This window comes from Podarcis pityusensis (assembly GCF_964106645.2).
Source record: "Podarcis pityusensis genome assembly, chromosome: 8".
Lineage (NCBI taxonomy): Eukaryota > Metazoa > Chordata > Lepidosauria > Squamata > Lacertidae > Podarcis > Podarcis pityusensis.
Window position 1 is genome coordinate 16,947,138 of NC_138033.1, and position 20,756 is coordinate 16,967,893.

Sequence of the window (20,756 nt, forward strand, 5' to 3'; positions counted from 1 at the left end):
GAGTTGGGATAATGTTTTCTGATCTAACAAGCAGGACGAGTGATTGCTTAATAAACAGCTGCTGTCATCTTAATTTCCCCCATCAACTTTGTGCAAACAAATCAGGATGGGTGGCCAATAAGCGAGTCAGCTGGAAGCAACATTTATCTCTTTCTCAAAAGGCAATCTGTCCTTTGTTTGCTGAAACCTGGGCTACAACGTGTTCCCGGTCAGGAGTACTTGGAGATAAGAATGGTGGACAGAGAGAGGCATCCCTCTTTCATGCATTTCCTAGCCATTCGAAAAACTACTCATTGAGAGTGACCAGCCGGTCTCCAAAACAAAAGAAAGGTTTTTGGCAATTCTGCCAGGACTACTAAAGCAATTTCCAGCACCAGACCTGGTTCCAACAACCAATTTTTGCCTCAGTTTCTGACTTTGCGATAACATAAAATATGGAAGCACGGGCCCATTTGCAGCTTTGAAATGGTGTGTGTGCATGCATGTCCATTCAGTCACACAGAAAATATGAGGAAAGTGAAGGCCACACTCAGTATTAATCTGACTGCTTTGGGTTACCAATTTCCTCATTCCTAGCCCTTCATACTTCTGGGCTGGAAGACCTGGTGGAGCTGCTGTTATATTCTTCCACAGCCAGAGCCCAGACTAGGGGTCACTTGAGCAGAGAAGCCGGCAATGTAAAGCCAGCTCCCAGACAAAAAAAAAAGACCGAAGTTTGCAGAAAGAGGAAGAGGGGAGGGGAGGGGGAGAAGGGCTGGAGGGGGCGGCCAAGGGGAGGAAGCGTAAAGCACCAGCAGCTAATCACAGACAGCTGAGGAGGAGCAGAGCAAAAGACTTTAGAGGCTGCGTTCAGGGAACACCAAAAAGGAAAAGGAGAGCAGGCCGTTCACCATGAGCAACTACGAGAGGCTGAAAGAGGAACCCATCACTCAGAATCCACCTCCTTACTCTGACAAAGACTCCCATGAAGACCCTGAGCCAGCTAAATCTCTTTCTGGATCAGAACCCCGTCGCATGGGCTGGCCCTCTAACCCTGTGCCATCCCAGTACCAACATTATGTTGCAGCTGGTGCAGGATCCCACCAGTTTCCGATTCTTCAACCTCCGCAGGCCACCGTCATCATTTGTGGTCCACCTGCCAAGGAGCCTGATTACCTGGCCTACTCTATCTGTACCATGCTTTGCTGCTGCCTCCCCCTGGGCATTGCTGCCTTAGTTTACTCTATAAAGGTGAGCTCCTCCCTCTTTTTCTTTGGGCTGGGGGAGATGTAGTGCTATAATAACAGGCAGTCCAATAGGCCCCATGACCTTTTCTGGTGGCCCCTGTAGCAGAGGCCTGTAGAAGGCTACAGGGTGGCTTGTGTTGTAGCTGAAATTCAGGGGGGCAGATGAGCCTAAGGCTTCTGGATTTCAAGGTTTGGGGGCCCTTTCTCCACCCCAATAATTCAAGCCACCGTGTTGTCCACAGGGACAGGGAGAAATGGCAGAGCACAAAGTAGGTGGTGGTTTCAAAGAGAACAGGATAAGGGGATCGCTCAGATGTTGCTTTTGCTCAGTCAAGGCAAAACTCAGGCAGGGTGAGGTCTAGAGAGGGGACTGAATCACGTCTGTGTGCAGGAGGGTTCCAGCTGGCTGGAGGGGCTCAAGCTAAGATCTGCAACTCTGAATCTCCTACGCTTCAGCAGGAAATAAAATGAGCCTCAGCACAGCTGCCTCTGCCAGCGCTGAAAGTTTTTGTTTTGCTTAAAGGGGCCCAGTCCTCTGCATTGGTCTCTTGCTGCTATGATGGAGCAGAGGATTCCCTACTTGTAGTGGGTCCTCCAAGTCTAAATGTGACATTGTCACAGCCTCTGACCAATGAGGAGTCAGACACTGGCCCCACAGGCACTTTGGGTAGCAATGTTTCTGGGGTGTCTCCTGCGTAGCCTTCCTCCTTTTGTTTCAGAGTCCTGCACCTCACCACGTAAAGAGGACTTGACTCCTGTTCCCCGGCAAGTGCAGGATGACTCTTAGGCAGCCAACATCCAGAGAGACAGCTGGGTTAGCCTGTTGCAGCGAAACAGGAAAGAGTCTCTGATGACCACTTTAAAGTTGCATGGATTCTTTGGGGCATTTGTTTTCACAAACTAGGCTTTGTCTGAGCTGCTGGGCAGCTTTCTGAGTTAGGGGTGGGTGGCCTGTTTCATGGTGGCCCAGGTCCTACTTGGATGGTCATTTCTAGAAGGTGATGCTCAGGGAGTGCTCTTCAGTGTGGGGTTCCTCTGGGTTTGATTTTATCCCCTCTGCTGTTTAACAGCGACATAAAACCACTGAGTGGGGTTATCTGGAGTTTTGGAGTACAGTGGTACCTTGGTTGTCGAACTTAATCCATTCCGGGAGTCCCTTTGACTCCCAGAACCATTCGAAAACCAAGGTGCAGCTTCCAATTGGCTGCAAGAGCTTCCTGCACTCAATTGGAAGCCACAGAAGCCACGTCAGAAGTTCACCTTCCAAAAAACATTCACAAACCAGAACACTTACTTCCAGGTTTGAGGCGTTCGGGAGCCGATTTGTTCAGGAGCCAAGCCGTTCGACAACCAAGGTATCACTGTACCTTGCTGGTGATGCACAGGTCTACTTCTCCTTTACATCTGTCATCAGTTCTCACTCTCTTTCTCCACAGACCCAAGAAGGCAACTTTAATGGAGATGTGATAGCTGCCAAGCGAAACTCCAGGATGGCTCGCATCTTGAACCACACAGCCCTCGGAGTGGGCTGCTTCTGCTTCGTTATGTATATCATCATAATGGCAACTTTGTATTGGCAACTGCAAAACCAGCACCCACTTGACTGAGGATTCACTGCAGAGCCTCCACATTTCGAAAGACCTCCCCACCGTTGCACTACTGAGAAGAAGGCCTGGCTGGACGCTGTGCTTTATGAATCATTCCATAGCAGGAAGTGCTAAAGGACTGAGTCACATGTACAGGCTCATCACATGATTTCTGTTTATTTTACTTGATGACCAACAATGGGATGTGTGAACTTCAAAGCATTGTCCCAAAGGGGACATCAAGTGCTCTTGGAAGTTCTACCTAGGGGGGAAAATATAATATCCTATACTCTGCCATATATTCCTATACAGTGGTACCTCAGGTTAAGTACTTAATTCGTTCTGGAGGTCTGTTCTTAACCTGAAACTGTTCTTAACCTGAAGCACCACTTTAGCTAATGGGGCCTCCCGCTGCTGCTGCGGCACCGGAGCACGATTTCTGTTCTCATCCTGAAGCACTATTTCTGGGATAGCGGAGTCTGTGACCTGAAGCATATGTAACCTGAAGCGTATGTAACCCGAGGTACCACTGTACACATAATAATTTTTAAAAACGGGGATGGGGTTTATAAGAGATTCTGAAAAACACAATGTTATCAAGCAGGATCTGGTGACAATAGGCATACTCCATTTACAATTATAGATCAGAGATGGAAAAATACAGACATAATATAAAGCCAAAATAAACCATCGGTATGTGAATGTGTGGAAGTGAGTGACTAGAACTGTTTACTATGTAGGCGTAATGGTTAAACAAGGCAAGGTTACAAAACGTGAACCCTAATCTACCAAAGCAAAGTTATTAAAATATTCAAATGCTCTACACTACTTCTTCTTTTGACATGTTCAGGGAAGTTTTTAAATGTGTGACATTTTAATGTATTTTTAATCTTTGTTGGAAGCTGCCCAGAGTGGCTGGGGAAACCCAGCCAGATGGGCGGGGTACAAATAATAAATTACTATTGCATCTTTATTGAAAGTTCAAAAAGTACATAATTATATGTGCACTAAACACTGAGAGACGTGAATAAAAGAGAGAAAAAGAAAAAGAGAAACAGAACCCGTGTAGAAGGGAAAATAAAGTGGGGGGGACCAGAACTCTATGCTTTACAAGGTTGTTATTGTACTTCACCAGATCTTAACCTATTACAGTATTTGTAAGAATGGATTCCAAATATCACTGATTAAATCTTACGCAACAAAAAAAAAACCAGCCATCAACATATATGAATCTTTGTTATTAGCAAACCAATTTGATATACAGGTACTGAGGGTGGATTGGAAGAATCAGAGATCTCCATTTCGACCACATAGTGGGAAACTGTTTTAAGTGCTATAACAAGGGTGTCAATGGACCTTAGATTGAGGCTCATACAACAAAAAATAATATTTGGAATATACTGGACCCCATTTCGTTTGTTTAAAAAAGGGCTATCTAATGTATCTAACTGTTGAAGATGCAATAGGATAATGCTTCTCCAAAACATATGTTTTTTCATTGTCCTATATTGAAAGATTTTTGGCAGAGGGTAACTGGAACCATCAACAGAACTGTATGGAACAACCGTACATTTGCAGAAAAATAGCCTCTCAAATTATATAGCCAGCTCATGGAACCTTACAAAAGGACAATACGAGTGGACTCTCCGTGCCCTTACCACAGCAAAAAGACTGATCCTGATGAATTGGAAAAATAAAAATGCGGCTCCCTTCTACGATTGGATTGAAGACTTATGCAAACTCGCAACATATGAACAACTTGCATTACAAACGCAGACTTGTCATGGACAAATGCTCTACACTTAGCAAGCGACGGACATCACGGGTGATTCCTTTTTTATACACAAACATTCCAAGTAGGAATGATTAGGTTGTATCCAGTGCTTCCTCTACTCAGAGTATACCCATTGAAATTAATGGATATGACTGACTTAGGTCCATTCCGTTCAGTGGAGCTACCCTGAGTAGAATTCAGTTGGATACCACACAGAGTCCCATGGACAATGGCCATGTTAGTTGCCCCAGAATTGGCAACAATAAAATATAACGATACATGCCCTTAAAACAAAGGGGGATTTAGGGCAGTGTGACTGCTTCTGCCGCACTGGGCGCCACAACTATGGCATGGTGAATTGAGCAGAATGGAAAGTGAGAGGTGGGAGGCACCAAATGTTGGCCTTGGGCTGGGGGTCTCTGAAATCTGAAAGACCAAAGTCTGCCCCTGCCTTAAAATCATGATATGGGCTTACCCCTCTGGCTCCCAGCTGCAACTCTCCTCACTAGGGGACAGGAGGCAGGCAGGTGTGGAGGACTCCCTGGTCCTGAATGGGGTAACTATGCCCCTGAAGGACCAGGTGTGCAGCCTGGGAGTCATTCTGGACTCACAGCTGTCTATGGAGGTGCAGGTCAATTCTGTGTCCAGGGCAGCTGTTTATCAGCTCCATCTGGTACGCAGGCTGAGACCCTACCTGCCCGCGGACTGTCTTGCCAGAGTGGTGCATGCTCTAGTTATATCTTGCTTGGACTACTGCAATGCACTCTATGTGGGGCTACCTTTGAAGGTGACCCGGAAACTACAAGTAATCCAGAATGCGGCAGCTAGACTGGTGACTGGGAGTAGCCGAGACCGCATAAAACCGGTTTTGAAAGACCTACACTGGCTCCCTGTACGCTTCTGAGCACAATGCAAAGCATTGGTGCGGACCTTTAAAGCCCTAATCAGCCTTGGTCCAGTATACCTGAAGGAGCATCTCCACCCCCATCGTTCTGCCCAGACACTGAGGTCCAGCTCCAAGGGCCTTCTGGTGGTACCCTTGCTGTGAGAAGCCAAGTTACAGGGAAACAGGCAAAGGGCCTACTCGGTAGTGGCACCCTCCCTGTGGAACGCCCTTCCACCAGATGTCAAAGAGAAAAACAACTACCAGACTTTTAGAAAACATCTGAAGGCAGCCTTGTTTAGGGAAGCTTTTAATGTTTGATGGACTAATGTATTTTAATATTATGTTGGAAGCCGCCCAGAGTGACTGGGGAAACCCAGCCAGATGGGTGGGGTATAAATAAATTATTATTATTATTATTATTATTATTATTATTATTATTATTATTCCACCATCCTGCCCAGTTTTACCCTCCTATATAAGACTCCATCCTCCAGTTTTGTTCCCTTCCTCTTGTTATCCGGACAATTAACTCCCTTTTCTAACCCTCCTGCCTCGTCTTCTCAGTACTGCTGGGCCTGGTGCCTAAATTCTCCCAACGCTTCACCAACAGGAATACATGCCTATCATACCCGTCTTCTCATCCCACAAATTCCAGCCCAAGCCATACAGTACCCAGGCAGGGAAGGTGTGGCCTGGGGCCAAACAGTGAGGCCTGGAGCAGGACATTGGTCACTCAGTCCTGAAGCGCCCCATCCCTGCCTTAAAGCTAAAGAAAAAGATGCACTTTGAACGTTAATTAGTAAATGCCATCTATTCTATTCATGCAGTCTTGTGTTTCAAAGGCAAATACTGCAATTGTATGCCAGTGTGGCAATACTGCAATTGTATACCAGTGTGGTGTAGTGGTTAAGAGCGGTAGACTCGTAATCTGGTGAACCGGGTTTGCGTCTCCGCTCCTCCACATGCAGCTGCTGGGTGACCTCGGGCTAGTCACACTTCTCTGAAGTCTCTCAGCCCCACTCACTTCACAGAGTGTTTGTTGTGAGGGAGGAAGGGAAAGGAGATTGTTAGTCGCTTTGAGACTCCTTAGGGTAGTGATAAAGCGAGATATCAAATCCAAACTCCTCCTCCTCCTCCTCCTCCTCCTCCTCCTCCTCCTCCTTCTTCTTCTTCTTCTTCTTCTTCTTCTTCTTCTGCTTTGGGAGCCTCAGAGTGATATAAATAAATATGTGATATGATATAATATACAGTTGCAGCGTGGAAGTCAAATGGAATCCATTCCGGTCGTCCGTTCAACTGCCAAAACTTTCGAAAACCAAATTGTGGCTTCTGATTGGCTGCAGGAAGCTCCTGCAGCCAGTCAGAAGCTGCAGAAGCTCCGTAGAATGTTTGGCTTCCAAAAACAGTTCACAAACCAGAACAGTCACTTCCAGGTTTGCGACATTCAGGAGCCAAAATGTTCAGGAATTAAGCTGTTCGAAAACCAAGGTACGATTGTACATATTTTATGATTGGGGTGTATGCAGTTTTAGGGGAGGAGTCATTACCAGTTTCCTCGTTCCCAGCCACTCGTACTTCTGGGTTGAAAGACTCAGTGGAGCTGCTGTCCTATTCCAGAGACAGAGCACGGACTAGCAGCCACCTGAGCAGAACAGCCAGCAATGTAAAGCCAACGCCTAGGCAAAAGAGGACCAAAGGTCACCAAAAGAGAAAGAGGGAGGGAGGGAGGCAGCAGGAGGCGGGGAGAAGAGTTAGAGGTGCAGCTGAGGAGAGGAAGAGCAGAGCACCCAGCAGCTAATCACAGACTGCCAGCTTCGGGGAGCAAAGGGGAGGAAAAGGAGAGCAGGCCGTTCGCCATGAGCAACTACGAGAGGCTGAAAGACGATTCCACCACCACTCAGGATCCACCTCCTTACGCTGACAAAGACTCCCATGAAGACCCTGAGCCAACGAAACCTCTTATTGGACCAGAACCCCGCCACATGGGCTGGCCCTCTAACGCTGTGCCATCCCAGTACCAACATTATGGTGCAGCTGGTGCAGGATCCTACCAGGTTCCGATCCTTCAACCTCCGCAGGCCACCGTCATCATTCGTGGTCCACCTGCCAATGAACCTGATTACCTGGTGTACTCTATCTGTACCATGCTTTGCTGCTGCCTCCCCCTGGGCATTGCTGCCTTAATTTACTCTATGCAGGTGAGCTCCTCCCTCTTTTTCTTTGGGCTGGGGGAGATGTAGTGCTATAATAACAGGGGGTCCAAAAGGCCCCATGACCTTTTCTGATTTCCTTTTAGCAACAGACTGTAGAAGGCGGCTTGTGGTGTGGCTGAAATTCAGGAAGCAGGGGAGCCTAGGGATTTTGGATTCAGGCTTTGGGGACTCTTTCCTCACCCCAACTGATAGAGAAAAATAGGGGTGGTTGACTTTTGCTGCCCAACTTCTTAAGGGACCGAGTCCCCTTAGTCTATGATCAGTCAGAGATAAATGGATGGAGGCAGGAAGCAGTGAAAGCAAGGCAGATCTTTATTTTTCTGTTGCAACAGAGTTCCTTCCCCACCTAGCAAGGAGTGTAGAGAGACCCAGAACCAAGAAAAAACATCTCTTTTAAGGGTTTTCATTTTGGCATGGAGAAGAAGGACATCCCCTCTACAAACAGTCAGAAATTACATCACACATAATGTGGGGTAACTGTGGCTCAGGTAGACCAAGGTTTCATATTCCTGAGGATTTGGCAAGATTTACATAGTTCCAGACACAGTTTGCAGAAAAGGCATTTGATAGGACCAGGGGTCAGCAACCTAAGGCCCACGGGCCACAAGTGGCCCACGTGGATCGTTTAACCAGCCCACGAGCCACCCCCAAACCGAGCCACCTGCTCGGCGAGTCCCCGTGTGTTGTGCTAAACTGGCACAGGGACTCGCTTTCGCAGCGCCAGAAATTGCGTCTGCACGATCTGGCCCACAGAGGGATCTCTGCTGGAGTGAACCGACCCAGGCAAGGTAAACCTTGCAGACCCCTGGATAAGACAATCAGGATGCCTGTCAGTCATCCCTCATCTGGGCAAACAGTGACATTTAATAAAAAGGAGGTTCAATAGGTATAGGAGAGGAATCCCTTCAGGAACTTCCCCTCATTGCTACCTGCCTACGTGGCCTCAGGCAAGAAGGATTAAGGAGGCAGAGGAAATATTTAGAGTCTTTAGGAGACCCAAACTGGCTTTTGGATTGCTCTCCTGTACTATTGTGGTGTATATACTTATGCATGTGTGCAATTATCAACATTTCTTCTATATTTGAGACCTTCTTCTATATTTGAGACCTACAACACCCATCATTTAAGCCACGGTGTTGTGCTACAGGAGAAATGTCAAAGCACAAAGTGGGTGGTGGTTTCAAAGAGAACAGGATAAGGGGATCGCTCAGATGTTGCTTTTGCTCAGTCAAGGCAAAACTCAGGCAGGGTGAGGTTCAGAGAGGGGACTGAATCAAGTCTGTGTTCAGGAGGGTTCCAGCTGGCTGGAGGGGCTCAAGCTAAGATCTGCAACTCTGAATCTCCTACGCTTCAGCAGGAAATAAAGGCAGCCTCCGCCCTATATAGTATCAGCACAGCTGCCTCTACCAGCAGTGTGAGTTGTTGTTTTGCTTAAATGGGCCCAGCCCTCTGTGTTACGGTGGAGCAAAGGAGTCTCTGCTTGCATTGGGTCTTCCAAGTCCAAAGATGACATTGCCACAGCCTCTGGCCATTGGGGAAGACAAAACTCTGAATCCTTTATTTATTTATCTTTTAATTTTTTTTATAATTTTCATTTAGATATATTACAACAATTATTCCATCATAATTTTAGCATTTCAAACTTTGACTCCCTTCCCCGTGTTTCTGTGGTTCTTTTCATTTCTTTTCATCTTCCTTCATACTCTTGAGTATAGGATATATTAAAGGCTGAATTAAAAACACAAATTCCCCTGTAGTTATTTTCCCCACCACACTGTGTCGCCTCTGTTCCTCACTTTATGACCTCTTCTAGCAAGGTCACTTTTTCTTTCGTTTATCTTTCCTGCTTCCTGTTAGTCCTCCTTCACCCAACCACAGTCATGAGCTTTCTCAGAAATGTGGGATTCCCCTGGGGTATGATTTTATCCCCCCTGCTGTTTAACATCTACATGAAACCACTGAGTGGGGTTATCTGGAGTTCTGGAGCACAGTTGTCAGCAATAGGCCGATGACGCACAGCTGTACTTCTCCTTTACATCTGCCGTCAATTCTCTCTCTCTCTCTCTCTCTCTCTCTCTCTCTCTCTCTTTCTCCACAGACCCGAGAAGCCAACCTTAATGGAGATGTCATAGCTGCCAAGAGAAACTCCAAGATGGCGCGCATTTTGGCCAACACAGCCCTCGGGGTGGGATGCGTCTTAATTGTTGTGTATGTCATAATAATGGCAATTGTGTATACAAATGCAAAAAATCAGCATCCGCCTAACTAAGGATTTGCCGCACAGCCTCCACCCCCTGAAAAACCTCCCCACCACTGCAATAAGCAGAGAAGGCCTGGTTGGATGCTGTGCATTTTGATTCATTCCATAACTAAAGGGCTGGTATACACATGCATGCACATCACATGATTTCTATTGAATTTACGCAATGACGAGCAATGGGGTGCATGAACTTTCAGAGCACTTGATGTTGTCACTTTAGAGGCAATGCCTAGGAGCAATACCTAGGAGCAAATTTGTAATATATTCTGTAATACATCCTGTCATATATTCCAATACACATTGGAAATCTATTCCTAGGTATATATATAATTTTTGAAAAGGGGGTGTGGGGGGGTTATAAGAGATTCTGAAAAATGCAATGTTATCAAACAGGATCTGATGACAGGATGCCAACTCCACTTATCATTATTGATCAGAGATGAACAACTGCAGACATAAAATAAAGCCGGGAGCCAGAATAAGCCATGGGTATGTGAATGTGTTGAAGGTAATGACTCAAACTGTTTATAACATAGGTGTAATGGTTAAACAAGTCAAGGCAGAAAAATGTGAACCCAATTCTACCAAAGCAAAGTAATTAAAATATTCAAATGGTCTACACTTCTTCTTTTCTTGACATCTTTATTGAAAGTTCAAAAAGTACATAATTTTATGTGCACTAAACATTGTGAGACATAAATAAAAGAGAGAGAAAGAGAAAGAGAAACAGAACACGTGTAGAAGGGGAAATAAAGGGGGGACGACCCAAAACTCTATTCTACCGAGGGAAAGTAATCAAAGTTTCCATATGCTCTACACATAGCAAGTGATGGACATCATGGGTGATTCCTTTCTGGTACACAAACGATACAGATCCAAATAGGAAATATTAAGTTGCATTCGGTGCTTCGAATACCCGTATTCTCATCGCACAAATTTCAGCCCAAGCTCTGCGGAAGAGGGGCAGTGAAGGTGTGGCGGAGGCTTACAGCAGCACATTTGGCCCCCAGTCCTGAACTGCTTCACTCCCCCTCCCTTAACATGAAAGAGGAAGATGTGTCTTGAACGTGAATTAAATGCCACCTCTTGTATTCATCCAGTCTGGTGTTTTAAAGGCAAATAATGCGCATGTATGATGCTTTGGAAGCCTCTCGGAGTGATAAAAATAAAAATGATGTGATGTAATATACATATTATATGATTGGGGTTTTATGCAGTGTTAGGGTAGGGGGCAGTTCCTCTGGCGGGGGACATGCCGTGCTCCTTCTGGGGTAGTTTGCCCACCTTTGGTCCCCACCCTGCACCAGCTTGGGAGGGCGATGGAAGGGGGGGCAATGCCACGCATGACGCCACACATGTGACTTCATGACATCTGGAGGAGCCAGGGGAACATCCAGCCAAACATGGCGGCCAGGTGGCTTCAATGGCTGGGGTTCAGACTCCACCTTCTCCTAGAGCAGCCACCAGCAGGAAGCTGCTTCGACCCTCTTTCCACTCCATGGCAGGAAGTGGAGAAGGAGTCGCGCCCCCCCCCCAAGAAATCACTGTGTCTTGCTGCCGTTTGCACAAAAGGAGAAATACAGCAGCGTCATAAGAGCATTTGTAGAAAACCCTTATGTGCATATTGCTGTGGTGTTCAAATACAGCCAGTGCCTAGATAGATACATGCATACGTACATACATACATACATAGCTACCTGCAAAGATAGATAGATGATAGAGATAGATAGATAGATAGATAGATAGATAGATAGATAGATAGATAGATAGATAGATAGATAGATAGATAGATAGATGATAGAGATAGATAGATAGATAGATAGATAGATAGATAGATAGATAGATAGACAGACAGACAGACAGACAGACAGACAGACAGACAGACAGACAGACAGACAGATAGATAGATAGATAGATAGATAGATGATAGAGATAGATAGATAGATAGATGATAGATAGATAGATAGATAGATAGATAGATAGATAGATAGATGATGATAGATAGATGATAGATAGATAGATAGATAGATAGATAGATAGATAGATAGATAGATAGATAGATAGATAGATGATAGATAGATAGATGATAGAGATAGATAGATAGATAGATAGATAGATAGATAGATAGATAGATAGATAGATGATGATAGATAGATAGATAGATAGATAGATAGATAGATAGATAGATAGATGATAGATAGATAGATAGATAGATGATGATGATAGATAGATAGATAGATAGATAGATAGATAGATAGATAGATGATAGATAGATAGATAGATAGATAGATAGATAGATAATAGATAATATATGGGATTTGTATGTTTTCCATCCCATGGCATTCAGCAGCTGTCTTCTCTAGCATGAAAGGATCAGTATCTTTGGATTTCTACCCAAATTTAGGATTCAACATAGACTAGACTACATTCATTCAGTCATTCATTTCATTAAACTTACATCCTGCCCTTCCGCCTAAGGAGTAGCAACCACATCAATAATGAAGCAATTTAATCTTACAAAAACAGTTTAAAACAACCCTCCAGTTTAAGAGTTAAAAACATCTTTTAAAAAGGCCTCTACTCCCACAGCAAATAATTTCAGGGTTGCCAAGAACAGATCTTTCAGCCAACAAATGCCTAAGGGAGCAGCAATGTTTTTGAATTCTTCCTAAAAGTTTATAATGAAAGAGAGAGGGATGCCTTATTAGGGCACATCTCAGATTCTCCTACGTGGGAGCTGTATATCTGGCCTGGGAGAAACTACTAGCCTCCCCAAATTTATGAACCTGCGCAGACCCGATGACATCTCATATACTTGAGAATTGCAAAATCTCTCTGCCGTGTGTGTCCATTTCCACAGCAAGGATGACGGAAAAGAACTACAGCACTACATGGCTAGGAAATATCCTCCACTTCCTGGACCTGTGTTGCAATACCCAGGACAAAACTGTCTCTTGCTCATTGCTTGCCCCTCATTCCACACGCTCTTCTTCTGGAAAGCTAGACACAGCAAATCTGTCCTCTCTAAGAAGCTGCGTATCTAGGAGTCTCCAAAGGAAGGACCCAGAGCTTGGCTTGCATTGCAGAGGCAACACACACACCTTAAAGAAGACCCAGACCACAGGAAGAGGGCGCTAAAGGCAGAGGGTAGGAGAACAGAGGGGGGGAGAGAGAGCAGGACACCCAGCAGCTAACCAGGGCAGCCACAATGGAGGAACGCCAAGAACTGAGCAGAGGTTGCAGAACTGAGAAGACGAAGGAAGAAGAAGAAAGCACCACAATGAGCAACCCAAACTATGAACAGCTGGGTGAGAAGGCACTTGCCGCTCAGAACCCCCCTGCCTACTCTGAAATAGATCCCTATGCAGAGCCTGACCCACTGAAACAGCCTCCTGGGCCAGCACCCCAAGCAGGCTATGGGGCTATGCCAGCACCCAAAGCAGGCTATGGGGCAATGCCAGCACCTCAAGCAGGCTATGGGGCAATGCCAGCACCCCAAGCAGGCTATGGGGCTATGCCAGCACCCCAAGCACGCTATGGGGCTATGCCAGCACCTCAAGCAGGCTATGGGGCAATGCCTTACTATGGCCCACCCGGTGCGGGATCTCACCTAGGCCCAGTCCTTCAACCTCCACAGGCGGTCTACGTCACACCTGTACAGCCCACCAATGAACCCGATTACTTGATCTACTCCATCTTCACCATGCTCTGCTGCTGCTTACCCCTTGGTATTGCCGCCTTGGTCTACTCTATACAGGTAAGTGTGTGTGAAAGGGAGAGACAAAGAAATGGGGGTGGGGCTCTGCTAGAAAACAAAGGAGGCAAAAAAGGCATGCCCCCCCCCCTTAGTAACAAGGGGTTGCACCTAACTGAGTTCTACTCAGAGAAGACCCATTGCAAGTAATGGGTCCAAGTTTGTAATGGGCATTGATTTCAGTGGGTCTGCTCTGAGTAGGACTAGCATTGGCTTAAGTGCTGTTTTTGGAAGGTGACATCGCAAGCTATAATTTGGCTGTACTTGGGAGTGGGACTTCTGGATTTCATTGAAAGATATTTCCCTTTGCAGTTCAAGCATTGGCACGATGGGAGTGGGAGGGGAGTGAGGAGAGAAACTTGATGCAGTTTGAATTGAAAGGCAAACCTACCTAATTTGCTCTTTCCGAAATGATACACAAACCGAAAAACAGTCCTCCTCCCAAAATGTAAACTTCTCTGAATTTTGCAACACAGTTCTCCAGCCGAGTATGTGTGTACCAAAACGCAAACACTAGGGCAAAACGTGAGTAAAATGCATACACTCATAAAAGCAACATCTAAGAAAGGATTGCATCGTATTATGGGAAGTTGCTTTGCAAACGCGTTTATCTTCTAGTCTGTTGCGGTGTGAGCAAGGGAGAGTCTCATAGCACCTTAAAGGGAACAAATTGTTGCAGCATCCGTTTTGGTGGACCAGAGCCCCCTTTCATTGACTTGACCTTGATAGGTAGGTACCCACCATGTGATCCTCAGATAAAGGGCAGTATGTGCATTTAATAAATAATAACAAAATGAATATCATGCCACCACTTAGCTTCAGAATCCAGGCATGGTTAAGGGTGTGATGTGGTATCAAACTTTTTTATTTTAATGCAACAAAGATTGTAGATGGAAAACCGACTCTTTGGCAAGGGCTGACTTACCATGGAGCTGTTTACAACTTGGTGAGATGGTCACCTGGAACATCTTGTCACACAGCTAGGAGATTAAAAAAATTCCTTCCTGTAGCACCTTAAAGACCAACTAAGTTAGTTCTTGGTATAAGCTTTCGTGTGCATGCACACTTCTTCAGATACACTGAAACAGAAGTTGCCAGATCCTTCTATATATTGAGAAGGTGGGGAGGGGTATTACTTAGAAGGGTGGTGGGAATCGGAGATTGGCAGATAGCTGAGATGAGCCTGTTGACGACTCTTAACGACTGTAATAGGTCTTACAGGAAAAGGCAAGGGGTGAGAAGGTGAGAAATGGCTTAGTCATGTATAATGAGATAAGAATCCGATGTCTCAGAGACATCGGATTCTTATCTCATTATACATGACTAAGCCATTTCTCACCTTCTCACCCCTTGCCTTTTCCTGTAAGACCTATTACAGTCGTTAAGAGTCGTCAACAGGCTCATCTCAGCTATCTGCCAATCTCCGATTCCCACCACCCTTCTAAGTAATACCCCTCCCCACCTTCTCAATATATAGAAGGATCTGGCAACTTCTGTTTCAGTGTATCTGAAGAAGTGTGCATGCACACGAAAGCTTATACCAAGAACTAACTTAGTTGGTCTTTAAGGTGCTACAGGAAGGAATTTTTTTATTTCGACTATGGCAGACCAACACGGCTACCCATCTGTAGCTAGGAGATTGTTCCTCATCTCCTTAGATCAAGGGCCAATTCTTCACTGGGCATGATGCTGCAGATGATCAGCTGCAGGGCAAAGAGCTCTCTATGCCACCCCAATACCAACCTGATTATGGCACAGCTAATGCTGGATCCAGGCTCAGTGCTCTGTGTTTCGAGAACTGGGATCCACCTTTATCTTCCTTCCTTCCTCTTTTACTGCATGCATTCACAGAATCGTATAATTGTAGAGTCAGGAGGCCCCTGAGGATCATCTAGTCCAACCCCCTGCAATACAGAAATATGCAGCTCTCCCATTGGAGGGTCGAACCTGCAACCTTGGCGTTATCAGCACTATGCTCTATCAGACTGAGCTACCCATCTGATCTTTCTCTTGGGGCATGTTTGATTTTCCTTTCTCTTTCTTCCCTATTCTCTCCTCCTCCTCCTCTCCCCTGCACCTCCTCCTCGCTTCCTCCTTTTAAAACAATGTGCATGAAATTACGAGAGAGAGAGAGAGAGTATGGTAGAAAGCCACTGGTGTGACCCAGCTTAAATGTGGATGTGATCCAGGATACGGCTCATGTCAATGGGTGCATTTCCCTTCTTTGTACATCGCCCCCGAGCAAGGAGTTGTGCAAATGCTCATCATAAGCGAGTTCTCCATAACTGTGTGCCCAGGGACCGTGAACCCCACCATATCAGTAAAACAAGAACCACAGGAAACATTCAGTGAGGTTCAATTAGTCCACATCTTTGTTGATTACAGGAGTAACTGAGTTTTGGCTTGACATTGAGCAGCCCCATCTCCTCCAGTCAGCTTGCTGGAGGGATTCCGGGGATCAAGCCTGATTTGGGGTCGACCCATGACATACATTAAATAAATGCAACCTGCACAGACTTGCGGCATTGGGGAGTGCTGTGGCTCTTAGCCTGGCTGTATGGACAGAAGCGCCTCCTTGTGGATCTCTTTATCGGGATACCCCAACGCCAAGGAGTGGGTAGCAGAGGCTCATAATCTCCTCTCCACCACCAAAGAATAGGCTACTTTCATCTGATCTTTCTCTAGGATATATTTCATTTACCTTTCTCTAACCCACATTCACTTTCTTTCTTATTCTCTCTTTCTACCCTTCTAGTTCCCTGCTGCTGCTGCTGCTGCTGCTGCTGCTCCTCCTCCCTCCTCCCTCCTCCCTCCTCTCTCCTCCTCTTCTCTTTCTCCCTTTAAAACATTGCATAATGTGAGAACATGATGCTTGGCTAGACAGGCTACTGGCCTGATCAGGGTTGCCGTGCTCTTATGCAGTGCGGCTTGCCATAGAACTTGTGGCTACATATGCACCACACATTTCAAAAAGTCCATTTAAAGCACATTTCTCCCTGAAGAATCCTGGGAACAGTAACTTTCCCCTCCAACAGGGCTACAGTTCCCAGCCACTCTTAACAAACTACAGCTCCCAGGATTTTTGTGGGGTGGGTGTTTTAAACATACGATATGAACCCGGCCCTCCAGATGTTTTGAGACTACAATTCCCATCATCCCTGACCACTGGTCCTGTTAGCTAGGGGTGATGGGATTTGTAGTCCCAAAACATCTGGAGGGCCGAGTTTGCCTATGCCTGGCTTACAGTCTTGCTCTGCTAGGTTCCAGACTAAAACCACAAGGTTACTGGTAAGTGACTGATAGCCTCAAGCAACAAGATTCTTCGTTGGCCAACACCAGGCAGCTGTTTCTCAGCTTGCCACTTCTGCATGCTGGAGGTGTTCCCTGGCGGTGTGGTTTCTCACTCGCTTCTCTCTCTTTCTCTGCAGACAAGAGAAGCCAACTTCGCTGGAAATGCCGCATCCGCCGAGAGAAACTCCCGAATGGCACGCCTCTTCTCTCACCTCGCTCTCGGGATTGGGCTGGGGTTCCTTATTTTATATATCATCATTGTTACAAGAAATTATAGATAAAAAATGTTCATAAATTTACAAGGCAAACATATACATGAGTATGTAAACCACGTGTCTGAAATAGTACAGGAGAACAATCCTGAAACCATTTTGACTCTCCCAAATTGACCTCAAATGTTTCTCTGCAAGGAGGAAGGAAATGGGAAAGACTCTCCATTGTCTTTTGCTTACCTGTCTTTAGGGCATCTTTCTGTATGAATAGGGTGAGCCTGTGACCTGCATTCAGGAATTAAAGTATTTACTATCACAAAATAATGGCCAGGCTCCCCAAGTAAGCAATCACTGGCCATTGTCAGGTATCCTGGCAGACAGGATTTCTGTTGTAGACCGCCTCCTTCTGTGATGTGTGTATGATGTTTTTGGGGGTGATCTTAAGATACAGGGTGGGCAATTTCAAAAGTCTATATAAGGGCTTGCACACCATTGTTCTGGGTTCCTCCTCCCTTCTGCTTGTGGTGAGTGAGGACCCTGTTGCCAGTGTCAGTAGCGTGGGGGGTGCAGGGGGGGCCGGCCGCACCGGGCGCAACATCTGGGGGGGCGCGCTCGCACTCGCAGTGCCCCGGGTGCTAACAACCCACGCTACGCCACTGCCTGTTGCAACAGTTTTATAAAGATCAAGTTTAGTAGCTGCTTTGCTTCTCAGTATTTTCTGGTTGGCCTCTGTTATTTTCTCCTACCAATAGGGAACTCGCTTAAGGACTCTATACGAACCCTTGGATAGCCCATAAGGGAAAAGGAGCAGATTTTGTTTACATCAATATGGTGAGCCAGGCAGGAGCTTTGGCTGTCCAGATTCTGGGGGTGAGGAAGGACTGGTGATCCAGTGCGCACCAGGCCATTTGCCAGGAGGAGCCACCAGTCCACCAGCGATCCCAGGGTCTGGAAATAACTGGCGTTCCAGCGGGGCTAACCAGAGGAAGCAACGCTTGATCACGCCAGCCATAAAGAATTTAGTAAAAGATCCCGGGATCGCCAGGAGCAGCACTTGCAGAAGTGAGTATAAGGTACCGTGCACAGGGAAGAAGGTAGGGAGGACTCTCCAACCCCAGGGACTAAAAAAAATCTCCCTCTATCAATCCTTTTTCTGCTCTTTGTTTACAGATTTTTTAAATCTACCCCTTCCCTTCCATGAGTCCCTGGTAAGAAAAGTCAGTCATGGCTTTATTCAAATGGTAATTTAGTCAGGAGATGCAACACTTTAAATGATATAATAGATTTGCTGAATCATGAACTCTGTACATGTCTAGAGGCTATGTTAGCTTAAAAAGAAAAGAAAAAGGAGGTTTAAAACAAGAAGTGACAAGGCTATGCCTTGCACATAAAACTTTATTCAAATTTCTTAATGTAAAATTGGGAACCATTGAGGGAATTGCAGTGAGAAATACCCCTTTGTGTGCATTGTATAAAAATGTAGGTTTTTTTCCTTCTTTTCTCCCACAACACCCAAAAACTAAGTGAAGGAAAGTAAACAGACGGAGCAGAAAATAACAGTAGTAATTATATGGAAAGGTGATAATAATAATTAAATGAATAAAACCCTTAACTCTAAAATTTTGTATTGTTTACGGCTTCCTAAGAAGAAATTTGAAGGATATTCTCCCCTTCCTTGGCTATTTATTATCTTACTCCTTTTTTCTTTTAACCGATTGTGTCTTCAGACCCCAACCCTCTGCAGGCCTTTCTCTTCAAAGGATGTGTTATTGGAAACTGACTGGTGAAACCAGCCTGCATCGCTTCAAGAGTATTCCCTGCCAAAAGGACATCAGCAATTTCTCTCCATAAAGGACTTGAGGGCAGTGGGGGAGGGGTGTTGAATAGTTGAATTGTTATGGGCATTTTCTCTTTTCTGACCGCAGCCTAAGAAGAAAAGGAACTTAGAAAGCTATAGAACTATCTTCCACTAGGGCCAGGGCTTTTTCAGTGACAGCTCCAACCTGGTGGAATGCTCTGTCCCACGAGACTAGGACAACTGCCTTTTATTGGAATGGTTTTTAACAGATTGGTTTGAAAAGTTGAGAACCATGGGGCTATATAAATTCTAATTGGACTCAGTTTGAATTGGGCAAGTGTATCCAGGCTGCAAATACTGGTAGTTTGTTTTTTGTTGTTGTTTTGTGTGTGTGTGTGTGTGTGTGTGTGTGTGTGTGTTTGTCCTTAAGAGCAAGTGAGCAACTTCCCTAGAGTGCAAGACCAGGGCCTATGATAATAAAAGCCCATAGAGAGGTCAAGGCAAAGACATCTCTCTCACGACATGTCCAAACTTGTGGCAGGTACAAGGTGACATGCTCCATGAAACCCCTAACACCAAGGTTTGTCGTTGCTGTGGTAGGATGAAGGTGAAAGAATAGAGTAGAGCAAACTTTGGCTTCAATGGCCGGTGGCTTGGACTCCACCTCCTCCTGGAACAGCCACCAGCAGGAAGCTGCTTCAACCCTCCTTCCACTCCATGGCAGGAGGTGGAGGAGAAGGAGTCGGCCACTGGAGCTGTGCCACTCTCAGCTCCACACTTCACCTCCATGCTTTTTGGACATGAAGGCCCCAGACTCTCCCAAAAATATTGAGGGAGCCAAATGGGCTCGGCTCCCAGGAGCTGGTTTCCCTGCCTTGCACTCAGCTCTCATCTGTGGCTCCTAGAAGCTATCTATCTAATGGCCACACCCTGAGAGTGGTTTCAATTGGCTGGCTAAACCAGGTGAGGGTAGCTGATGGGTCTCAGACCAATACAGTGGTACCTTGGGGTTCTCAAACTTAATCCTTTCCCGAAGTCTGTTCCAAAACCAAAGCGTTCCAAATATAAGGCACGCTTTCCCATAGAAAGTAATGCAAAATGGATTAATCCATTCCAGGCTTTTAAAAACAACCCCTAAAAGAGCAATTTAATATGAATTTTACAATCTAACAAGACCATTGATCCATAAAATGAAAGCAATAAACAATGTACTACAGTCACACAATCAATCATTCAGTAGCCGAACTGGGTTCTAAACAGTCACAAAAACAAAACAAAAAGAGCCGCAAAAACAAAAATGCAAAATTAAATAGCAAAAACAGATGGACCTCAGTGTAACACTCAAAACGGAGCATGTTCGGCTTCCAAAAAAAGTTCACAAACCGGAACACTTACTTCCGGGTTTGCGGAGTTTGCATTCCAAGTTGTTTGAGTACCGAGGTGTTTGAGAACCAAGGTACCACTGTAGTGGGTCCAACACATGGTATCCACATGTGCTGTAGAGGCAAGTGAGGGGCAGGTGGTGCTGGTCAACCTGTAAGGTAGCCCATCTAGAAGGAAAACTCTGATCCTGAGCCTCAGCTGGCTTGCAGGGTATCTTCGGGAGAAGGAAAGGCTAAGGAGTAACCCCTTCACAAATCTGGAGTGCAGTCCCCAAGATGGTTGGGTGGCGCCTTGTACACCTCCTTCCAGCAACTCCTGCAGCCAAGCTGGTGCCAAATGTATTGCTCTGTTTTCCTTTGGACCACATCAGTGA

At 45.7% G+C, this 20,756-nt stretch overlaps 3 long non-coding RNA genes across 3 annotated transcripts in view; 2 read left to right on the plus strand and 1 right to left on the minus strand.

Moving 5' to 3' along the window:
* Positions 1-768: 768 nt before the first annotated feature.
* LOC308484535 lies at positions 769-3,785 on the plus strand. The gene is made up of 2 exons (XR_013989943.1): positions 769-1,230; positions 2,663-3,785. It is a non-coding gene; the product is annotated as an uncharacterized lncRNA (long non-coding RNA).
* Positions 3,505-20,756, minus strand: part of LOC308484587 — a 241,250-nt gene continuing 223,998 nt past the window's right edge. Inside the window, exons 2-3 of the long non-coding RNA XR_013990015.1 lie at positions 4,979-6,605; positions 3,505-3,646 (exon numbers count right to left, since the gene is read on the minus strand). This is a non-coding gene — a long non-coding RNA (uncharacterized lncRNA). The remainder of the gene's footprint in view (positions 3,647-4,978; positions 6,606-20,756) is intronic.
* Positions 6,802-10,566, plus strand: LOC308482884. Its single transcript, XR_013989481.1, has 2 exons — positions 6,802-7,670; positions 9,784-10,566. It is a non-coding gene; the product is annotated as an uncharacterized lncRNA (long non-coding RNA).